We start from the raw sequence: 21,254 nt of genomic DNA, 5'->3' as shown, positions 1-21,254 counted from the left end.
AAAGGTTTACTATGGTAAAGTAGTTTACTATGGAATGAAGTTGTTTGGTTACCTTAAAGTACCTGTGATCAATAAGACCTCAGTAGGAGGTCGCACCTTCAGTTATAGAGCACATAAACTGCGGAATAGTCTACCAGTTACTGTCAGAAATGCCCCATCTGTTTCTGTTTTCAAATCCAGACTAAAGACTTGCATGTTTACTCAGGCATTCCACCTCAAAATATAATTCCACTTGGTTGTTTTTACCACCTTTATACAAATGCATATTAAATTGACTTAAGTTACAAATTACTAACTCTGTTCTTTCTTCTTGTCGAGCACTGCCTCGCTACATAAGACCTGAGGAGGCCGGCCAGTGGTGACAGACAAATCCCATGCTGACTGAAGATGATGACCAACTACCATGATGGACGAGATGTTCCCTGCTGAGCTGGGGATTCAAGATACCTTATATAATAATATTGTTATTACTTGTTAACTGGCTTGTTACTAAATCTAGAATGCCCAGGAGGGGTGGGCAACCACTGGCTCTTGGACTCCCAGAGGTTTTTTCACCCTCAACTTTCAATTGAGAGTTTTTGTTCCTTTCCTCCATGGCCAGTAGGCATACTTTTAGCTCTCTAAAAGTACTGGATTATGGTAGTCATTAGTCAGCTGTATTCTTTGTTTCTTATATGATCTATTTGTTTTTTTTTGTCTTATGTCTGTGTTAAAGCGTTCTGTGTCACTGCGTCAGAAGAGCACTCTATGAAAATAAATTGAATTGAATTTAATTGAATTTTAGCTTAGAGGCTTTAGCAGAGTGGAAGGACACAAGGAGCTCTGTGGCATGCCCAGGCTGTGGGAGAGGGGGATGGTGAGGAGGAGTGACTTTACCACACCTCTGGGTAGTATGGGTGGCACAGCAAGTATTGCTGCTGTCTTACAGCACCATGGTGGTGTGAGAGGGTGTGGGTTTGATCCCTGCTCAATCTGTGTAGAGTTTGCATGTTCTCATTTGAGGTTGCTTTGGAGAAAAGTGTCTGATAAATGTTACTGGCCCTATTTTACCCCATCTTCCCAAACAGTGAGGGAGACTGACTCGGGAGTTCCAGACAGACGCCGGACCAGAGAGATTGCAGAAGTGTAATACTTGGACCTTAAAATCTCAATGTGCTGCACCAAAGACACAACACAGCATAAATGCAAGAAGAAAGCACCCGTTCACGGTTCCCATTCACTGATGCACCAAATGTGTGAATAAAAAGTCTTTTATTCATGCATCCTGCGAATTTGTGCTACAAATTCTTCACAAACTGCTGATTTTGGGAAACTTTTGCATTGCTCACATTTCCATGTTGTGGGTTCGAAAATCATGTGCTGGAGGTGTGATGTGATGGTCTGGACCTTAGACGACGAACAGAGTCCAGACAGGAGGATAGGGTTGAAAGGAGAACAGTGCTGGCATTATCTGTGGACAAGTCTCAGAATCCTGAGATCTGATGAAATCTGAGAATTTTGCTGTGGATGGGAGAAAAGTTTGTGTGGCACAGGAGAGTGAGGAGGGTGGGGGAGATTTTAAGTTTTGGCAGAATGTGACCGAGGGTGTAGAGGCAAGAAGGGGGTTCATGGGGGCGAAGGAAGGCTGGAAGGAGACAAAGAACTGATCCGAGATATGGAGTGCAGTGACAAAGAGGGTCATGATTCTTGGGAAAGTTGAGGTTGAGCTGATTGCTGACCTTGTAAGGGGCAGAGGACTGGGACACAGAGAGCTCGAAGGTCTGTCTGTACGAGTGACCAAGGGTTGAATGCATGGCTGATCAGAAGATGCAAGTCAGAGTAACCCAGGAGGGACGGTGGAGTATTGTCTACTGGGACAGAACTCAGCAGAAGTGTGCAAGAGTGCAGATGTAGCAGTAATAGAGGCTGTGGATTTTAAACAAGGACTGACCAGGAATGTGGAGAGAGGTAGGGAGTCTTTGGGAGACGGGGAGGAAGGGGGCACTATCATTCACTTTTCAGCCATTGTGAGAAAGAAGGTGTAATGATGACGTATTATGGTGGAGACCGAGGGGTTGCCCCCCTCCCCCGGTCCCCTCTCTCTCCCGCGCGCGCACAGGCTGATATACTTGGCCGTGTACACATTTTGTTCCTTGCACGTTTTGAAGTTTAATGTTGTTTATTTTATCGTGAAGACAGCTGTGTGAAATATAAGTCATCCATAGTTGCCTACAAGATATTAAAAGAGCTTCCATTTTTCCATGTCCGTCTGGGTTTATACACTTTTCTTTGGAATCCATGTGAGGATCTGGGCTAACTCATTAGCCAGATCGTTACAAAGGTCACATTAGAGCCTTTTGGAGCATTGCACCTTCAGCAGACTTTCAAACATTTACACTCCTATTGGTGCCGTTTGCGACACCAAGAACTGGTTGTCGTGAACAAGACAAATCCAAGTGGATTTTAATGTACCATGAGGTCTTGATATGTAAGAGATGCAAAGCGTGGAAATTCTTCCTGAAGTTTGTAATAGACAGCAATGCTGTGACTATTCGCTGACCGGAGACCAACTTGGGGGTCTGGGAGTTGATTTCTGAGTTGCACAGTAAAACTGAGTGATCTTGTAGCCATTATGTTAAAACAAATGAGCTTATAGACCTTTGCCTCCATCATTATCTCCGTTGTCAGATGCAAAAAAAAAAAAAACTGCTGAAAAACTAACAAAAATTTATCATAGCAGTTCTGAAAATTCTCATCGATAATTTGAAAGTGTGTGTTAAAAAGGACACATGTAATAATGCTTCCTGCTTTGTTTTCACATTGCATTTGAGCTCTGCACACATCAGGCCATAGCTGTGTGTGGTGCAGTGATGGAACCAAAGGCAGAAACAAATGTCATGCAGCGCAGTGTATGTTGTCAATAAATATTTCATCTCCAGCAGCTCTGCAACATGCCACATGATTTATTCTCTCCCTTGTAGACGCATGCCAGGACCTGCGCCACCACAACTGTTGCTGTTGACATTTTCAGCATGAGCACTGATGTGAACTCAGTCCAAAATTTACTGCACTCAGCATCAGAAGAACACAAAAGTTGAATTAAAAACAATATCAAAGCTGAAGCTTCAATATTTCACCTGTTTGATTTACACCTATTGAAACCACCTTTAAATCTTAATTCTAATGACAACTGAGCTGAAATAACCAATAACCAATTGGTATTTTTACTGAGATGTACGTCGCTTTGGAGAAAAGCATCTGCTAAATGAATAAATGTAAATGTATTTGTGCAACACCACAAGAAACCATCAAATGTATTAAATATGTTATGAAAACCAAAAAACTATTGAAAAAGTGTCGATTAATAGTGTTATTAGTAATTAGAATTAGTAGTTTCTTTTTTCAATCATTGACACCTTCTCATAAAATGTGCTGTGAAGAACCAGTGCAGCGGAGACAAGGCTGTGTTTGACCACGTGGGAACAGTTATCCTGCCTGTCATCTCTCTCACACTGTGCTCCTTTAGACATCACCCCAACTTTAAACAAGCACACAATGCTGCCTCACTGCCACCACCGCCGCCTTTATGGCCTCTTGTTTGCCAACACTGGTGACAGCCGAGAGCATCGACAGCAACTCTGGAGCACAATCAATACTGTACACAGAAAAAGCACAAAGGCAGCAGGAAGAGACGATCAATCGGCTCCTTCATCTGTGCAATCGCAAATCAACATGCAAATATCATGTGATGGGTCACTTACAGAGATCTTCATCTGGTTCAAGAAGAATCTGAAAACTTACCTTTTCTGGACCCATTTCGCCCAAGATCTCTCCAGCTCATGTATGGTGTAAATGTTCATGCACAGTAACTTCATGAGCAACACCAGATAAAGCATTTATTCAGCCACTACTCTGGCATTGTTTTTGTTTGCTTGTGTATCTTATAATGTTATTAAAAAAATAATAATTTGGTAGGAGGGTATCAGGATTTGTCTGTCCTGTGTTTTATGCACCTACTTGAACGATGAACCTCTGTGCAGCAAGTGGTAAGTAAGAAACTAGGTTTACTCGAGTCACATGTCTGCAGCTCTGTCTCTTTCTCTTAATGTAATGCATAAGTTGTACTTTTGCTGAGTTGTACGTCGCTTTGGACAAAAGCGTCTGCTAAATGAATAAATGTAAATGTAAATGTAGTTCTCCAGAAGACACTTCTCTCAAGGAAAAGTGCTTTTTTGATGCCATACTGTGTGATTTAGTGGAACATACTGTTAGTCAACTCTAAGAATGAGTATAAAATAATGGGAGATGCAAGAGTGTCACCTTTCCTTTGTGAAAAAGACCGTTATTTGTTGCAGAGGTAAATCAGGAAGCAGTAGATGGAGGAACAGGTCAACGGTGGAAACAGTGACCGAAGAGTCACATGCACCATGGGTCAAAAGTAGTAGTGGAGGAACAGCAGCCTTTGCAGACCACCTGCATGTTTTTTATATGCTACTGACATATGATGTTTAAATCCTCAAAAAAGAGGCAGGATACTGCTGTTCAGTTTCAATACACAGAGTTACATTTTAAATTTCATTGCTACACAGTGTGAAACTTTGTACAACAATCACTGTATGTAGGGCTGTTTAAAGAATGACATAAAATATAAACATAGCCTGTAAAAACAACCACTTTTTTACAATATGTGCACCACCGTGAAAGAGTTATTGCTGAATAAGCAGGGGGTTCTTGGAAAAGCATTGAGTGAGGACAACAGCTGTGAGATGAGCAGTGAGATTAGTTGGAGACTTTAGCTTATTATGGAAGGAGGCTGTTTTAACTCAGCAGGTAGTGGAGTGGAAGGACACAAGGAGCCCTTTATGAACTGTGACATGTGGGTCACATACTGTAGGTCTCGCTGACACATGACAGTGGGCTCAGGGCCCCAGCAGCTTCTCCTTCTGAGAACAACATCATTACCATCATCCCGCACGTTGCCACATTTAACCTTGGACTGCATCAGAAACAGAGGAGAGAATTGCCTCTGGCTGCTCCCAACTGCCTAACTTTACATATTCATCTCTTTATTATTCATGTTTTTTGATTTACCTGCTGGGATGCAAATAAATCAAGTTTAAACATGTTTTTGGTGGTAAAATTATGCAAAAAAACAAACAGCTTTCCAACAGATTTCTTCTCTAACACATGATATATTGAAAAAATGCAGACATATACTTCATATTGTTAGGCCGACGTGTCACGGACCAGGATTATGTTTGTGGCCAGACCTGTAAGAAAACGGGGAGCCCAGAGCTGAAAAATCTAAATGCAAATGGGATTAAAAAAAATGCTTACTGTGATATATTATATGAATGCAATTACACAGCGAGAAAGGTATCAGCACAAGCAACAGTACAGAATACACACACAGATGAAAATGATGCAAATGAATGACGTTTTGCAAGAAGAATTGAACTGAACTATTTAAAAAAAGGAAACACCATCAATCTCCTCTTTTACAGTGGAGACATTTACTTTTTAGGTTTCATGATACACTCATTAATACATTTAAAATGATGACTGCAAGTGTGTGATGCAGGACTTAACATCATCTTCACAGCAGGATGTTCACATTCGTAGAGCATGTACATCCAGCTCCGAAAAGGACGTTTTCAAAAGACTTGGTATGTAGAACTGCTGTAATTTATTACTTTGGACAGTTCTCATCAGATCATGCTGTGCAGTGCTGCTCAAAGCGGCATCACACTACAAACAGCAGCATTTCGTAAATGTTTTAATCACAGCAGAGACGTTTATCACTGGGCACAATTTCATGAGTGACATTTCTAATTTAATTATTAATTTAATTATATTCATTATAGTCACTAAATGCTTTCAGGGTTGTGGTGAGGCAAGTTTGGCGTGCGCACACAGACACACACACACACACACACACACACACACACACACACTACCAGTACCACTCCAATTTAAAATAATTCTACAAGAAACTGAATTTATTGACTCACGAGCATCACTCACCACATGTATGGTTTCAGTGGCGTTTCCCAGTTGCCATCAGCTTTCTAGAACACTTAAGTAAAGTATAAAGTGTATTTTCCACTTGAAAATATACTTCACAGTAAAAAAATTGATTGTGCTAAATATAGATTAGGTGACATCTATGCCTGCGCTGGATTTATGAAAACACGGGATAACGTCAGTTTGTAGCACACGTTTTACTGTTTTTACCCACTTTAGAGCTGATGTGTAGTGACACTGGAGCGCACAGCAAAGGCAGTCGGCCAAAACACGGCACAAAGTAATTGAAGAAGAAACTCCTCCAATAACACGGAGTGACATATATATTAGTGGCCAAAGGGCTCAGTCACTTCTTGTCCTTGTAAGCGGCTGCTGACGTCACCACTTGTTACTCCTCTGATCAGAAGCCTATTGAGTCACACACACAGAGCACCCCAACTCCACACACCATGGAATGTTCTTCACAGGGAGTATTCTACCACACTTTATTCTCCAAGAACACATGTGGTCCAAAAAGCATTGCCCTCTTTCCACTGGTTCCATGTAATCCAAAGGCAAGGAGCATTTCTGGACCAAGTGAGGCGAAGAGTGACACATCTCACATGCTCAACTCCAGATGAGTCCGGCTCATACACTCTGAACTGGTGCCTACAGATGGCAGATCTCTCACCTGATGAAGCTCAGCAGCCTCTAGGAGCAGGGAGTTCCTGATCAAACCCTCTGTGTATGTCACACAGACAAACTCTCCAAATGATGATGATGATGCTCTTCAGTGGGGACTTTTCTCCAGCAGCTGTTCAGATCACTGGAACCCTGAGGCAGCAGGTGGTAGGACATTTCTGCACAGGACATGCAGGTCCTATACTGGGATCACTGCCATGAACTAACAGCTCTTGACAGTGTCTTAGCAAATGAGCGCACATTCAATACGAGAAACATATGAATGGTGTTGTTGTCTATCAACACTTTTCCAAAAAATATTTGCAGTATCGAATTATCATTTCCAGAGCATTATCATATCCAGAGCAGCTGTTACAATTTTACCACATTAATAACACTGTGTTAATCATTAATGCCTGGAATGGAGATCTTTATAGGTCTCAGTGTTCACTTCTGACCCGTTTTCAGCAGACTCACCTGTACAAGAAGAACCTGAGAATCCAAAACGCTTGGACACACTTGGGTTTGTGGCCTAAATGTTTTGGAAGTGCACTGTGGATATGGCTTGTGGACGTTGAGACGTCACTGAGGGTATAATTAGGCCTTTCCTGCCCTTCTCCTGGTCATATGGTGGCACAGCAGGTAGCACTTGTGGCCTGTGGTGCCAGGACTGTGGGTTAACATTCTGCATAGTCTGTGCAAAGTCTACATGTTCTCTCCATTTTCACTCTGTTTCTTCTCAAAATGCAAACACGTGGAACAAGGAACTGGTTAACCCCTTTTGCACCCTCCTTTACCATGAAAACCAGGACAATGAACTACACAAGTCCTACTCCCCCACCTTCAACCTGCTCCCTTTGCAGCACAGCCCAGCCCAGCTCAGCAGACTTGTGTATCTACAATGGTCCATGTCCAGATGAAGATGATGAAATGTTTGTGTAGCTTTTTTTAAAAAAATACACACACACACACACACACACACACACACACACACACACACACACACATTTTCAGAACCGCTTGTCCCATATGGGGTCACGGGGAACCGGGGCCTACCCGGCAACACAGGGCGAAAGGTCGGAGGGGGAGGGGACACACCCAGGACGGGACGCCAGTCCGTTGCAAGGCACCCCAAGAGGGACTCAAACCCCAGACCCACTGGAGAGCAGGACTGTGGTCCAACCCACTGCGCCACCGCACCCCCCACTTTAAAAAAGTAATAATTAGAAAAAAGAATTTGTAGGAAGGTGATCAGGATTCGGGGGCACGGTGGTGCAGTGGGTTGGACTGGGTCCTGCTCTCCGGTGGGTCTGGGGTTCAAGTCCCGCTTGAGGTGCCTTGTGACAGACTGGCATCCTGTCCTGGGTGTGTCCCTTCCCCCTCTGGCCTTACACCCTGTGTTGCCGGGTAGGCTCCGCGACCCCGTATGGGACAAGCGGTTCGGAAAGTGTGTGTGTGATCAGGATTCGTCTATCCTGAGTTTTGTGCACCTACTTGTGCAATGAACTTTGGTGCATAAAGTGGAAAAAACAAACTAGGTTTACTTAAGAATCATGTCTGCAACTATGTCTTTTTCTCGCTCTCCTAATAAAATGCACAAATTGTATTTTCACTGAGATGTTGGTTGCTACAGGGGGTGCAGTGGCGCAGTGGATTGGACTGGGTCCTGCTCTCCCGTGGGTCTGGGGTTCAAGTCCCGCTTGGGGTGCCTTGCGATGGACTGGCGTCCTGTCCTGGGTGTGTCCCCTCCGGCCCTGCGCCCTGTGTTGCCGGGTAGGCTCCGGTTCCCCGCCACCCCGTATGGGACAAGCGGTTCGGAAAGTGTGTGTGTGTGTGTTGGTTGCTTTGCAGATAAGTGTCTGCTAAATGTAAGAATGCCCCAGCTGCCATTGAGAGGCACATGTGGTCAATGACGTGGCCTTAGACACACTGTGGTGTCACTGCACACACTACCCCCTCCTTTAAAAATATCACATTTTACCTCCAATTGCCTTTGCTCATGTGGTTTCCACATAACGAAATGGACATGGACAGTTACTCATGCCTCCTTTTTTTAACCCAGAGCTATATGGTTCTGAGTGATGCAGGACCTCATTCTCTCTGTTTTCATTTATGCGTTTTATTTCTGTCACACTGCAAAAGAGCTGGCCAAAGTCAACAATTAACAGTGTTATTATTCCTGTCCACAAGTTCATCCGTTGGGCACAGTAACAAAGGGTTATGGGTTCCGGGCCGCCACGACACTTCATCCCTCAGTTTTGTCTGAAGATATTTTCCATAGCCTACATGTTTGCTGGCTGCGATGCAGGTGCTAAGGACTCCTTAGGGGCATGTGGGCAGCCGCAGGGGGTCTCTTTGGGTGCCACTCATAGTCCCGTAGTCTCTTAAAATCCAGCTCCAGGTTGTGAGGGGCCCATTAAAAGAGCTTCGGGGGTCAGACGAGATCATGAGATGAGAACTCTATTGATAATGTAGATATAGCCTTTTTCTGTGTATCATAACAGAGGGCTGTGGAAAAATTATGTGCCCCCTGTTCAGTCTTCTTCAGCTTTACGTTTCTTTCATTAAATCAAAACAGATCTTTCTGTCTGTACTGTTCTCCTTGTTATGCACATCCAGTACGTTAGCGCAGTTTAACAGCAAGCCAAACTCGATTCTCACGAGCCAGGATATGAGCGTCTTGCTCCCAATTATTGTCTCCAAATGACAAGTGAAAATTTGAGTGAAACTATAATAAACACTTTAACCAATGTCTGCAAGAACTTCACAACTTACAGTTATTGCTTCCACAGGCATAGGAAAAACACACAGAACTCAGATGCTTCCACTATGCCTATCCCGACACAGTGCATCATGGAAATAGCGCACATGCACAAATTGCGTATAACTTATGGAAATAAAGGTTCCGCTCAACAAAGCAATTAATCACATGAATTAAACAAATCTGCGGGCAGAACACTGTCACTTGCAATACTTTATGAGTGGAGACTGAGGAAGGAAATAGTGACACCGGTGTTGTTTTAGCATCACTTCCTTGGAGAAAAAAAAGAGTGAAAGCTGAATGCTGGGGCAAATACTTTTTGCCACGGCACGTTATGTGTTTTTACACGGCTAACGGTAAGCTTTTATGAGTCTACAAACAATGGGTTTATAGTTACATTGTTTTGCTGGTTCTTTCATTCAACGTGAACTTTTACCTACTTTTTACCATGATGTGATCCATTGGGTGTTTTCATGGAGCAGCTGAAGCTAAGCATTAAATTCAGGGCTGCAAGTGTTGATGTTTATTTAAGGGAGATGTTTGAGACCAGGACAACTGACTGTTTTACTTTCAGCTTCCCTCTCATTCCCTCTCGCTCAAACAGATCATGTGCTCTTGGAGGAGCTCAGGGCTCCCAGCTTCTCGCCAGCTAGCAAACGTGCTCTAAATTGATGTCAGCTTGTGCCCCTACAGATGTTTCAGCTTCTGCTTTCACAGATCTGGCCCCCCAGGGTTTGCTTAGCTGGGATTTGAACCCCTCATCCCACAGCTGAAGTTCAATTCCTGAACAGGAGACTTCTTGTCTTGGAAGTAACGGAGATCTCAGTTTGACCCAGGAGATGATAAACATTTTTCTAATGGGCTCATATGTATCATTTCAGTAAGATGTCAGTGCATGTTTTAATGTATTTTATTGTTTTTGAAGACATTTTTTGCTTTGAAGAGATGTTTTGATCTGTTGGTTAAAGAGTCATATATTTAATCTAAGGGTAAAGAGCAATATTAGTCAAAAATACCACACAGCCGTCTGTGTAAATTTCTGCCCACCTTCTGTGATCTCCTCAGTCAGAAAGCGACCAGTTCAGAGGCAAACGTCCTCTTGAGTTCCATGTCCCCACAATATGGAGGGTCCATCTGTGATCCCAACAATGTCCACTTCTCAGGTAAGTCTGGTGAATCTTGTACCTGAGGGACACACCTTGAGGTACATCAGTAAAACACCTCACTGTCCTGTGTAAATACAGTACATCCTTCAGCTCTTGCTGTTTGGAGTAAAAACAACACAATACCAGTATAGTCTCTGTCATAAGTGCAAATTTATGAAGTTAGTAGAGTCCTTACAGAGTGATTTTCATAAGTGAGCTTGCATCTGTAAATATATATTACTTCTCTCAATGTTCTGTCATTGTATTTGAATGCAGTAAATGCCTGGCCGCTCAAAGCTTAATGTGCGCAGTTAAAAAAGTCAGGTGGGGACCATACGTCTCGTTTTTTGACAACTGAGTGGTCCCATTGGCAGAAAAAGCTGCGGTTAGAGAATTACAGTGTGAATTAGAGGAAGGTACATTAATCTCTCCCCATTTCCCAGAGGGACATGGGAGCTGCTGCAGAAGAGTCAAATGAAGAACACCTCCCAACTTGTCTCCACTACTGGAAGTGAGTAAACTGAAAAAACACACACACACACTTTCTGAACCGCTTGTCCCATACAGGGTCACGGGGAACGGGAGCCTGACCCGGCAAAACAGGGCATAAAGCTGGAGAGGGAGGGGACACACCCAGGACGGGACACCAGTCCATCGCAAGGCACCCCAAGCAGGACTCAAACTCCAGACCCACCGGAGAGCAGGACCTAGTCCAACCCACTGCGCCACCGTGCCCCCTTGCAAAAACAAACAAAATAAGTAAATAAATACATAAAAGCATACGGAAAATATGCTCTAATCAATGCATGTGATCCATACATGACAATGTATGAAGTTTCATCAAGTGCCCAAAGATTGCAGTGCTGTCATTAGGTGAGCAGTGAAGCAACACCTTGTTCAGACATATTGCCTTTAAATGAAAATGATAATGACGTTGCAGATCCTTGGGTTTTTATACCTAAGGAAAAAGCTTTTATACTCAATCCTGTGATCTTGAACTGTTTTTGCAGTGGGCCGGTGAAGCTGGACCAGTGAACAGCAATTGTGAAATGGCCAAAGGAAGTGAATTTTCTGCAAATGTCTTTACATGACAGAGTGTTTTCAGGGCTTCTTTTTACTGGTACTGGAATCTGATTTGCAGCTAAATGGCTGATTGCAGGTATTGAAAACACACTACATACCTCAAAGTTAAACTGGAGTCCTGTTGTAAAGACAGTCCAGTACATGGGACATGGGACACGTGCTCTTCATGGAGGACTCTGCCCTGTACCACTGATGCCCTGTATTACAGTCCACGTGTGGTATGGTGCTGTAAACGTCACTGTCTGTACCATATTATGACAGGTAAAGGTAGAGAGACATCCTTCCCCCTCAGTGTTTCCAAGAGCTCCACTAGTTGCAGTGCGCTGCGTCATGGCACCTTTCCTGTAGCCAGGAGAGTCAGCGATAAGACAGAAACCTTTCTCCTCTGGTTAATGATATTTGTTTCTCTTCGGAGTCACACATCAACCTCACAGTAATCTCCTTTGATTATGTTGCCATGGCAACAGCCTCCTCTCTCCCAGTGCATTTATTCTCTTTTACAATGAAAAGAATTTCCCAGGTTCCTGTTTGCCTCCATTCATTTGCATTTCAGCTCTCGTATCCCTCTCCTCTCTAGTATAGCTTAATCAAATACATTATATTTACAGGTGTGGACTGAGTCTTTCATTTAAATTTGTTTTATTTTTTCTGCCCTTGTTGGAAATCTTTTGTCTTTCACACATTCATTTATTCATGATATTTGACTGTTTGTTGGACTCCCTTAGGTCTTAATTAGTGATTTTTGCTTCTGAAATAAAAGAGCTGCTCTTTGTGAAACTGGGAATACGTTTTGACTTCAGATTTACTGTTTTATTTTTACCTAGTCCATGCCATGACTAATAATGATGAAGGACAGATGAATGACTCTGCTGTGAGCCGGGCTTTAGTCTCAACTTAAGATTTTGTTTAACTGCTTGTGCGCCTCCTGTTTTGAACCAGCTGTCCCAAGAATGGGATGCAGAAAGCTGTGGACAGTTGGAGAACAAGTAACACACTATCAGTGAGATCTCAGTGTTTCAGAATATCACCTTTAAACAGCAATACTTAAAAAATACTTGTACTGCACACAGAAGCTATTAGATATATTTGAAAAAAAAAGTGTTAAATTAGGGCAACATGGTGATGCAGCAGGTAGGTCTATCACAGCACATGGGCTGTTTGGGTATAGTTTCCAATCCAGATCAGTCTGTGTCCAATTACTCCCTATTTATCCCTGCAGGTGCTCTGGCTTCCTCCCACAGTCCAAACATAAGCAGTTCAGGTGAATCTGACAAACAGCATTGCTGTGTGGGTGTGTGTGTGTGTGTGGCTACCCTATGATGGACTGGTGTCCCATCCAGGGTGTACTCCTCATAGCATAGCACCCAGTGATTCTGGGATAGGTTCCAGACCACTACAACCCTGAGAAGGACAAACAGCTACCAAAAGTGAGTGTGAAGTTATTTAATGTATAAAAATATTTACTAGCATTTTTCTCAGTGGTGTTTATAGAAACACATAACAAATGAAAGCTGGATTGTACAATTTCAGCTGAACAAATCAGTTTAGGGGAATTCCTTTTGTGATCATGTTTTGCTGTTGTTGTGACCCCTAAAGCCTTAAAGTATCAAAAGGCTGAGAAAGGATGATTTCTGAAAGCCACAAGCCACAGAACCATTTTTGCTATCATTTCTCAAATAATTCCAAAGCCAGCCATGTTGTAGCCTAATATTAATAATGTACAATAAACACTGAGCATTAGACATGATTTTTACACCATTTCATCTCCAAAGGAGAATATATCATGGAAAGGACAATCAAAAGAGAGTAAATAATCATGTTTGGCACTTTCCCATACTGGAGTTTTGTAAAAACACAATTCTGGGAGGGAAGTATTAGACCAACCCTGTGGTCACATCCAGCTGTCAATCATATACCACGCATATACCAGTAGCTCACAAACCAGACGTGTCTTGTTCCTTTTCAAAGGTCACATAGGTTAGTTGATGACCCTCAGCTTCATTATGGGATGTTTGTGTGATGTTCAAGCAATATTGATCTTCTACACAGGAAACATATGTTGCATAACCTGTGGAGTCATACGGTCTGTCGCTTCACCGGAAATGTACTAAATCAAATATGTATATGGTGCTATCGATTTAGGTATAAATCCCTGAGATACTGTGAATATTAAGGTGGATAATTATAGGCTCACATGGGCTCTGCTCTCTTCAAACAGGCAAGGAAAGAGTGTTCATATCGTTGCCATAAAAGAGGGCACAGAATGCCAATTTTTTCATTCACCAATATAATACAGTTTACAGCGCCACTTTGTGATGTTATTTTTATTTCACTGGCAAAGTTATACGAAAAATCACAAATGCTGGAGACATTTAACCACTGAGGCAGTAAAAGATTAGATCAAATAGCAAAAAAGTACTACCGGCAAAAAAAAAAGTCAGTTGAATCCATAAAATTTGGAGGAAAACTGCAAAAAGGAGCAAAAAGAATAGAATACTGAACAGGAAAAAAAACATTTGCTTGAACTTTTAGTAAAATAATTAATAATGATGTGTTAATAAATTAGGGGGTGCGGTGGCGCAGTGGCGCAGTGGGTTGGCCCACAGTCCTGCTTTCCAGTGGGTCTGGGGTTCGAATCCCACTTGGGGTGCCTTGCGGCAGACTGGTGGTGTGTCCCCTTCCCCCTCTGGCCTTATGCCCTGCGTTACCGGGTAGGCTCCGGTTCCCTGTGACCCCATCTGGGACAAGCGGTTCTGAAAATGTGTGTGTGTGTTAATAAATTAATTACATTTATTTCGCTGATGTTTTTTTTCCAAAGCAACCAAAATGTTAATGTTACCATTTACACAGCTGGATAATTTTACTGGTGCAGTTGAGAGTAAGTACCTTGTTGAAGGGCACTACAGCTGAACATCAAACCTATAACCTTTAGATCCAAAGGCAATAACACTAACCAGTATGCTAGCAGCTGTCCCCTGTCTCCCCTCTAGCTGTTTCATATTTAAAACCGCCAACACAACATTTAAAATATCTATGCAAATAAAAGCTAATGAATCTTCTGGAATAAGGCAAATTACTGAAAAAAAAAAAGTTTATTCATGAGTCTTATTTAGAGCAGATTAAGCGACTGTATAACATCTCATTGTTTATTCGTGGTAACGATGAGGGACTCGGAGCCGGTTCTTGTCACACTCCTTCCCATCCACTGGCATAGCAACTTCCTCTGTTCAAGGGCTCCAGGTCACTGTTGGAAAGAGAAGCTCTTATTGGAACTGCCACCCTACGTTGCTGTTTGGGGGAGCCATCTCTCCTCTCAGATTTCACACATTCCTATGACGAGGCACACAAGCATTTCCATGAAAGCAGGGCATGTTTTTGGCCTGGATAAAGGTGTGGGCAGGTACACAATAGTGGGGGGGGCACAGCTGGTGCAACCACTGCATGAAGGTAAAACGGGGAAAAATTATAAATATTTGCCAACTTGAAGAGGGTGTGGTGGTGCAGTTGGTTGGACCACAGTCCTGCTCTCCAGTGGGTCTGGGGTTCGAGTCCCCCTTGGGGTGCCTTGCAGTGGACTGGCGTCCTGTCCTGGGTGTGTCCCCTTCCCCCTCCGGCCTTACGCCCTGTGTTAGCGGGTAGGCTCCGGTTCCCCACAACCCTGTATGGGACAAGTGGTTCTGAAAATCTGTGTGTGTATTTACCAACTTCAGCAGGATCACACCCTGTGCAGGTCAACATTGAGTGGAAAAAGTGTATCCAGGTGACCTTATATTCTTGTCCATTTCTAATTATTCTGTATGTTTATAAATGCATAAAGAGTATACTAACTATATTAAGGGGGTCAGAGGGTCTTAGCAGGAAAAGGAGGAAGAAGGAGTGGGCTAGGGTGGTGTTTTTCAGAGATCCTTTTAAGTTTGCAAAGGCTTTGTTTGGTAAGGAGAAGTCTGAGATGTTAGACATGGAAAAGCAGGAGCTGAATGTTATCTGCGCAAGGTGTACTCTGGTGGAGAGCATGATGGTGGCTTTGAGTTGTCGGTGGATATCTTGTCTGTAAGGGAGATAGAGTGAGAAATGGATGGGTGCCCGCCGAGGTGGGGAGAAGTACAAGATGTAGTGCGGCGGGCAAGGGCCTCCAGAGCACCTGGCCCAAACAGAGTACACACTGGGTGTTCAAATGTGCACTGGTTTGTGCTGAAATTTTTGTGGAGATTGATGTGCTATGGTGTGGAAGAAAGGGATCATCCTGAAATCATGATGGAGTGTGGGAGGGATTTTTTTTCCTAAGGAGAAGGAAGCTGTTGGGGTAGGCCAGTTTAGGCCTACTAGCCTTCTCAATATTGAAGGGAAAATTTTCTTTGGTGCTGTGGCAAGGAGGTTGACAGCGTATTTGAAGGCCAACAGGTTGATTGATACCTCTTTGCAGAAGGCAGGGCTTCCGGGATGCTCGGGGTGCACACCAGTATGATCTGGGATCAGATACAGACTGCCAAGAAGGAGAAAAGAGACCTCTGTATGGTGTTCTTGGACTTAGTAAATGCTTATAGGTGGGGACTGCACAGTTTGCTGTGGGAAGCGTTCAGGTTTTTCTAAGGTCCCTGAGAGTGTTACGAGGTTGGAGAAAGCCAACTGCGGAGAATTTCAGTTTTGTTTTACTACAGAAAGCTATACAACGTCTTGCCATTGGATGGAAGCTGGAATCATGGCTGGATGTACAATTTCGCCATTTGCTTTCACAATGGCAATGAAAGTTATTATAACGGCTTCCAAAGAGGTTGTTGGCGGTGAGAGACTGTGGGATGGGATGTACCTATCCCCTGTTAGTTTGTGGAGTGGTGCATTTGCAACTTTTGTTGACTTGTAAGGATGTATGATGTAATCTGGGATGGTTTGAGTTTGTGAAGATGGCGCATTTCAGTGGAATTTATGGAGATGTAGTTGAATTGGGGTACTTGAGTTTATGGAGTCGCTGTATTTGTTGAGAGTGGAGGGCATCTAACATATGTGGAGAGGGTAGGTCTAGGACGCCAGATTGCACAGCTGAGTCTTCCTGAGGTGTCGTGGGCCTAATTCAACATGACACCAACAAAGGTAGTTGTCTACTTAACCACCTCAATGAAATACCCATGTTGGCAACCTGTGGTTGTGTTGGTCTGGGGGTGTGGTGGCATAGCAGGTGTGTGGTGGGTCCATCACAAGGCACCCCAAGCAGGACTGGAACCTCAGACCCACCCAAGAGCAGGACCCAGCCAAGCCCACTGCGCCACCACACTCCCCGCATTACCTTCCACAGCAATAAAAGGACAGTCAAACAACACTGGTGTCATTTTTTTCTCTCTCAGACCCCATTCATAGAGCACTGGAACTGACGGAAAGATCTGCTCAAATTTTGTGTGAGAAGCTGAAAAAGAGAGAAAAGTCAAACACTGATTGTATAGCTTTTCTACCTAGTGTAGTTGTTACTGTGATGTAGTGTACAGCTGACCTCTTAACTCCATTTCAACTGTCTCTCTGCCCTTTGCTCTTCGCTCTGTGTCGCTGTGTGAGATGAGCGCTCTCTAAAAGCGTATTGAACTGAATTCTTCACACCATTATACACAAACACACTGCAGCATATCAGAGACGAAATTAGTGTGCCCATTCCTTGATCCATCAGCAACTACAACCTGCAGGGATCATGTGTCACTAGTTGAGGTTGAGTGCGTCGCACATCATGGTGAACCACGTGAACTCACTATTTACAAGTGTGTCAATAATCATTTGAACCTGTGGCAAAGGAACAAGTCTTTTTGGCCTCATAGCTCATCCCACTGCATCATTCAGCCACCCCAGGAAAGGACTGGTTTCTCCTTTCTGCTCGCTGTTCCACTGTTGATGGAACTTCAGAGCTCCATTTAGTCCTTTTTTTGGGAACATGGGGCTCTGTGGGCCACGGCCAACATTTTCCCACTAATCATTTTGAGGCAGCTGCTGACGGAGGTCATTTTATAACTACACAGTAATTACTTCCTGCCTTTGGGTGCTTCCCTCCCAGCAGCAACGACCACAGCCTCCTCCAGCCAAGTGTAACTGCAAATTCAATGTGTACCTTTCAAGTGCCGGCGAACGCAGGACCGACACAACATTCCATCTGAACCCTCAGAAAGAGTGGTTCCAGGCAGCCAGAACCTCTTAAACTCACGCTTGGACCGCTGCTATCTGTGCTTCGTGCTGTTGCCGTGGCAGCTGCTCCCTAGCTCAACAGGAGTGTGTTCAGTGATATGAAAAGTGCTGCTTGAGCAGCAAATTGTGGACATTTCTAGCAGATTCTGCCATGGTGGAGAGTGAGCTGTTGTCATGTGGTGCCTCTCCAGGGCCACCTGGACAGGTGTGCCCACGTACATCTCATGCAGTATATGAATAGTGAGCACATGTGGGATGAAATTATCCATGGATTTGCTTACAGGGGGACAGATGGGTGATGAGACGCCAAAATAACCCGTTCAGTCCACTTTTATCATCTTGTTCTCCATGTGATGTCAGTGGCCATTACTCCTTTCACAATCAGCTGTTGATTAAAGTGCTACAGGATTCCAGACGCCCCCCAACTGAATAGGTTCCTGCAGTCCAGTGCTTGTTGTACTGTCTTTAACCATGGTTTTTAATCAATGTGAGCACTGAGCTGAATATGGCACCGGTAGGAATAATCCCACACGAGTGAGCATGAAAACGTCTGGACACCTAGGAGGGAAGGATTCACCACTCAGCACTGTGATATTGTGTGGGGTCTGAACCAGCACTCCTCAATCTCATAGGTATGAAGGTTAGAGGTGTGACTGGAGTAAAGTGCACAGCACATTTGGTACACTTTGTGTTTATGCAAAGCTATTGCTACTGGATCACATCTATGTCCATATTTGAGTGCTGTATTGGCAACAGTAAAAGCAGCTATTTCATTGTGCTCAGGGAAGAGGAATGATGTCCGGCGTGCCACTTTCATCACAGAATTATGTGTCATGTAAAATTCCTCCATTCTGAACCATTCTGGCTCACAGAAAGACAACACAGAAAAAATTCTCCTTTGATTTAATTTTCACAGGAGGCTGGGACGTGTACTGTACTGCAATTAATGTTTTATGTCTGTTGAAACAATCTCTGCCATTTTGGCACGAGTTCCATTTTTCTTTTACATTTACATCTATTGCCAGTTCTTGAAGTCTGTTTTTTCAAGTCTCTTTGCCTTGCAACCCATTGGGATGACAGAAAAACAAATGTAAATGTTCTCCCTGAGCAGAGAGGGAGACGTGAAGGGAGGCCCTTGGTGTTCCCTGCTCCCGGGGGCTGGGTGGATGCAGCTCCACAGGAAGGAAGTATCAGTCACGTAGAAATCACCCCAAGTTTCCAGAGCCAGGAGAGCATAAAGCGGCAGAATTACACCAGACACTGTTTGCTTTCCTCACAAAGAGCCAAAGAGCCCAGACAAACCAGGCCAAGGCTGAGACTGAAGCACCGCTACAATTTTTGGGTCCAATAAAGCAGGCAACATATCACATTATACCATCTTTGTGCTTTTAATCAGTAACTGTTATATTCTGTAAAAAATAACAAAGATTTTTGATAGATAAGCAGTGAAGGTTAATGGAGCATTTACGAGATTAGAAGAGAAGTAGCTTTGAAAGAGATGGGTTTGAGACCCTTCTTGAATGTTGGGAGGGATTCAGCAGCTCTGAGGGACACAGGGAGGTCACTCCACCACAGTGGAGCCAAAACTGAGAACCTACAGACTTTTGATTTTGGACCTTTGTGAGTGGGATCACCAAGTAGCCAGAAGTGCAGGATCTCAGCACTCTTGCTGGGCTGTAGGGAGTAAACAGGACCTGTAGGGTTTTTGGGTGCAGATCCACTAAACATCTTGTAAGACAACACTTGTAGCATTGGACTTGATATCGACAGAAAAAGGAAGCCACTGAAGTAGAAAATATGAAATATGTATTTTCATTGTCACTCCCAAGTCTCGGCTGTGCACCTTTACTTTTTAACAGGATGCATTGTGTGTGTTGGGCAGTTGAGCTTGAAGGGGCCTTTCTGCTTGTTTTGAAAACATGACACCTAGGGTCCCTTGAGCATGGAAGATGCACATCACTCCACATAAATTGTTGAGATAAATATGCAAATCATTTGGAACAAACCTTTTAGTGGTCTGAGAGTCCAGGTGCAGATTGTGGAGTCAGAGGCGAATTGCAGGACCACATACATACAGTATATAACCCCTTCAACCATTTTCTGCATTTCTTCCGTCTTTTGTGTGTTTGTTGATTGTTTTTTTGCACCACATGGCACAAAACAGCTCTCAGAGGCTGATTCAGCTCCTCTTCACCATCAGGGTCCGAGACGCAGGATGACAAGGCATCCATGCATCACACAAGGTGCCATGCAATCAAAGTGACTGGTGAGCTTCTGCCCCCCGTGTGTCGGAAACATGAAGAAAAGAACTCCTGTTAAATCCTTTCCACGTTTGTTTTCTCAAAGTAATTTTATACAAAAAACAGCATATGCACTGTGTGTGTATATATATGCTGGTATATACTGTACATATATACCTTTAAAAACACAACACCCTTCATACACTGCTTCACACAGCCAGCTTTCGTAACTTTAGTAACATGAATAGCATTAATGCAACTTACTGTACCTGAAACACTGCTCCCATCATTCTGCATCCTGCAGTGCCTTCTGTCACTCTAGCTGTATGGTCCAGAGTAGGAAAGCAGGTCACTGTCCTACTGGGGCTCCAAGTGCCTTTCTGAGTCCCTCTTCACTACCTACAGTGACACTGGGTGAGCGCAGTGCTGGCAGAGATGCTACTACATACAGTGTTTACCTTCAGCATATACTGTATGTGTATGTGAAGGTTATGTATCTGAAAACTTTAAATAAAAGTTTTCACGAGTTTATGTTCACGTTCTCTTTAGTGCAGTGTGGGTCTGTCTAATGCAGCATGTCTAGTGTAGTGTGTTCAGTGCAATGTGTGTCTCTTTAGCGCAGTGGGTGTCCAGTGCAGTGTGTCTCTTTAGTTCAATGTTTGACCGGTGCACTGTGTCTCTTTAGTTCAGTGTGGTTCCAGTGCAGTGTGCATCTTTAGTGCAGTATGTCTTCAGTGCAATTCAGGACTGGAGGTGAGACACTTATGGTGTATCCCAGCTGGTAATGTAATGGTTGGAGCTACTTCCTTTGGACCCAAAAGTCGCAGGTTCAAGTCTCACCTATAGCTGTAGTACCCTTGAGCAATGTACTTACCTTAGATTACTCCAGTGAAACTACCCAGCTGTATAAACTGATAAATAACTAATTAGCTCAACATGAGTCACTTTACAGAAAATCATCTGCTAAATGAATAAATGTAATGTCTGTTGGAGGACAGTGAGAACCCAGCTAGAACTCCAGTCCACCTCTTCTTATTACATCTCCAGTGTATCGCCTCTCAGGGACTCAGGGGACTCGGCTGGTTCTTCCAAGGGTGTAGGGAAAGGATGGTAATATTCAAAAAGTTTTATAACATTATAAAGTAAAATTGTCTTTGGGAATCATTATCATACTATTACCACTCCTGTGGAGAAATGAGGTAT

This window comes from Scleropages formosus, chromosome 23 (genome assembly GCF_900964775.1).
Source record: "Scleropages formosus chromosome 23, fSclFor1.1, whole genome shotgun sequence".
Classification (NCBI taxonomy): domain Eukaryota; kingdom Metazoa; phylum Chordata; class Actinopteri; order Osteoglossiformes; family Osteoglossidae; genus Scleropages; species Scleropages formosus.
This window is presented reverse-complemented; position numbering follows the sequence as displayed.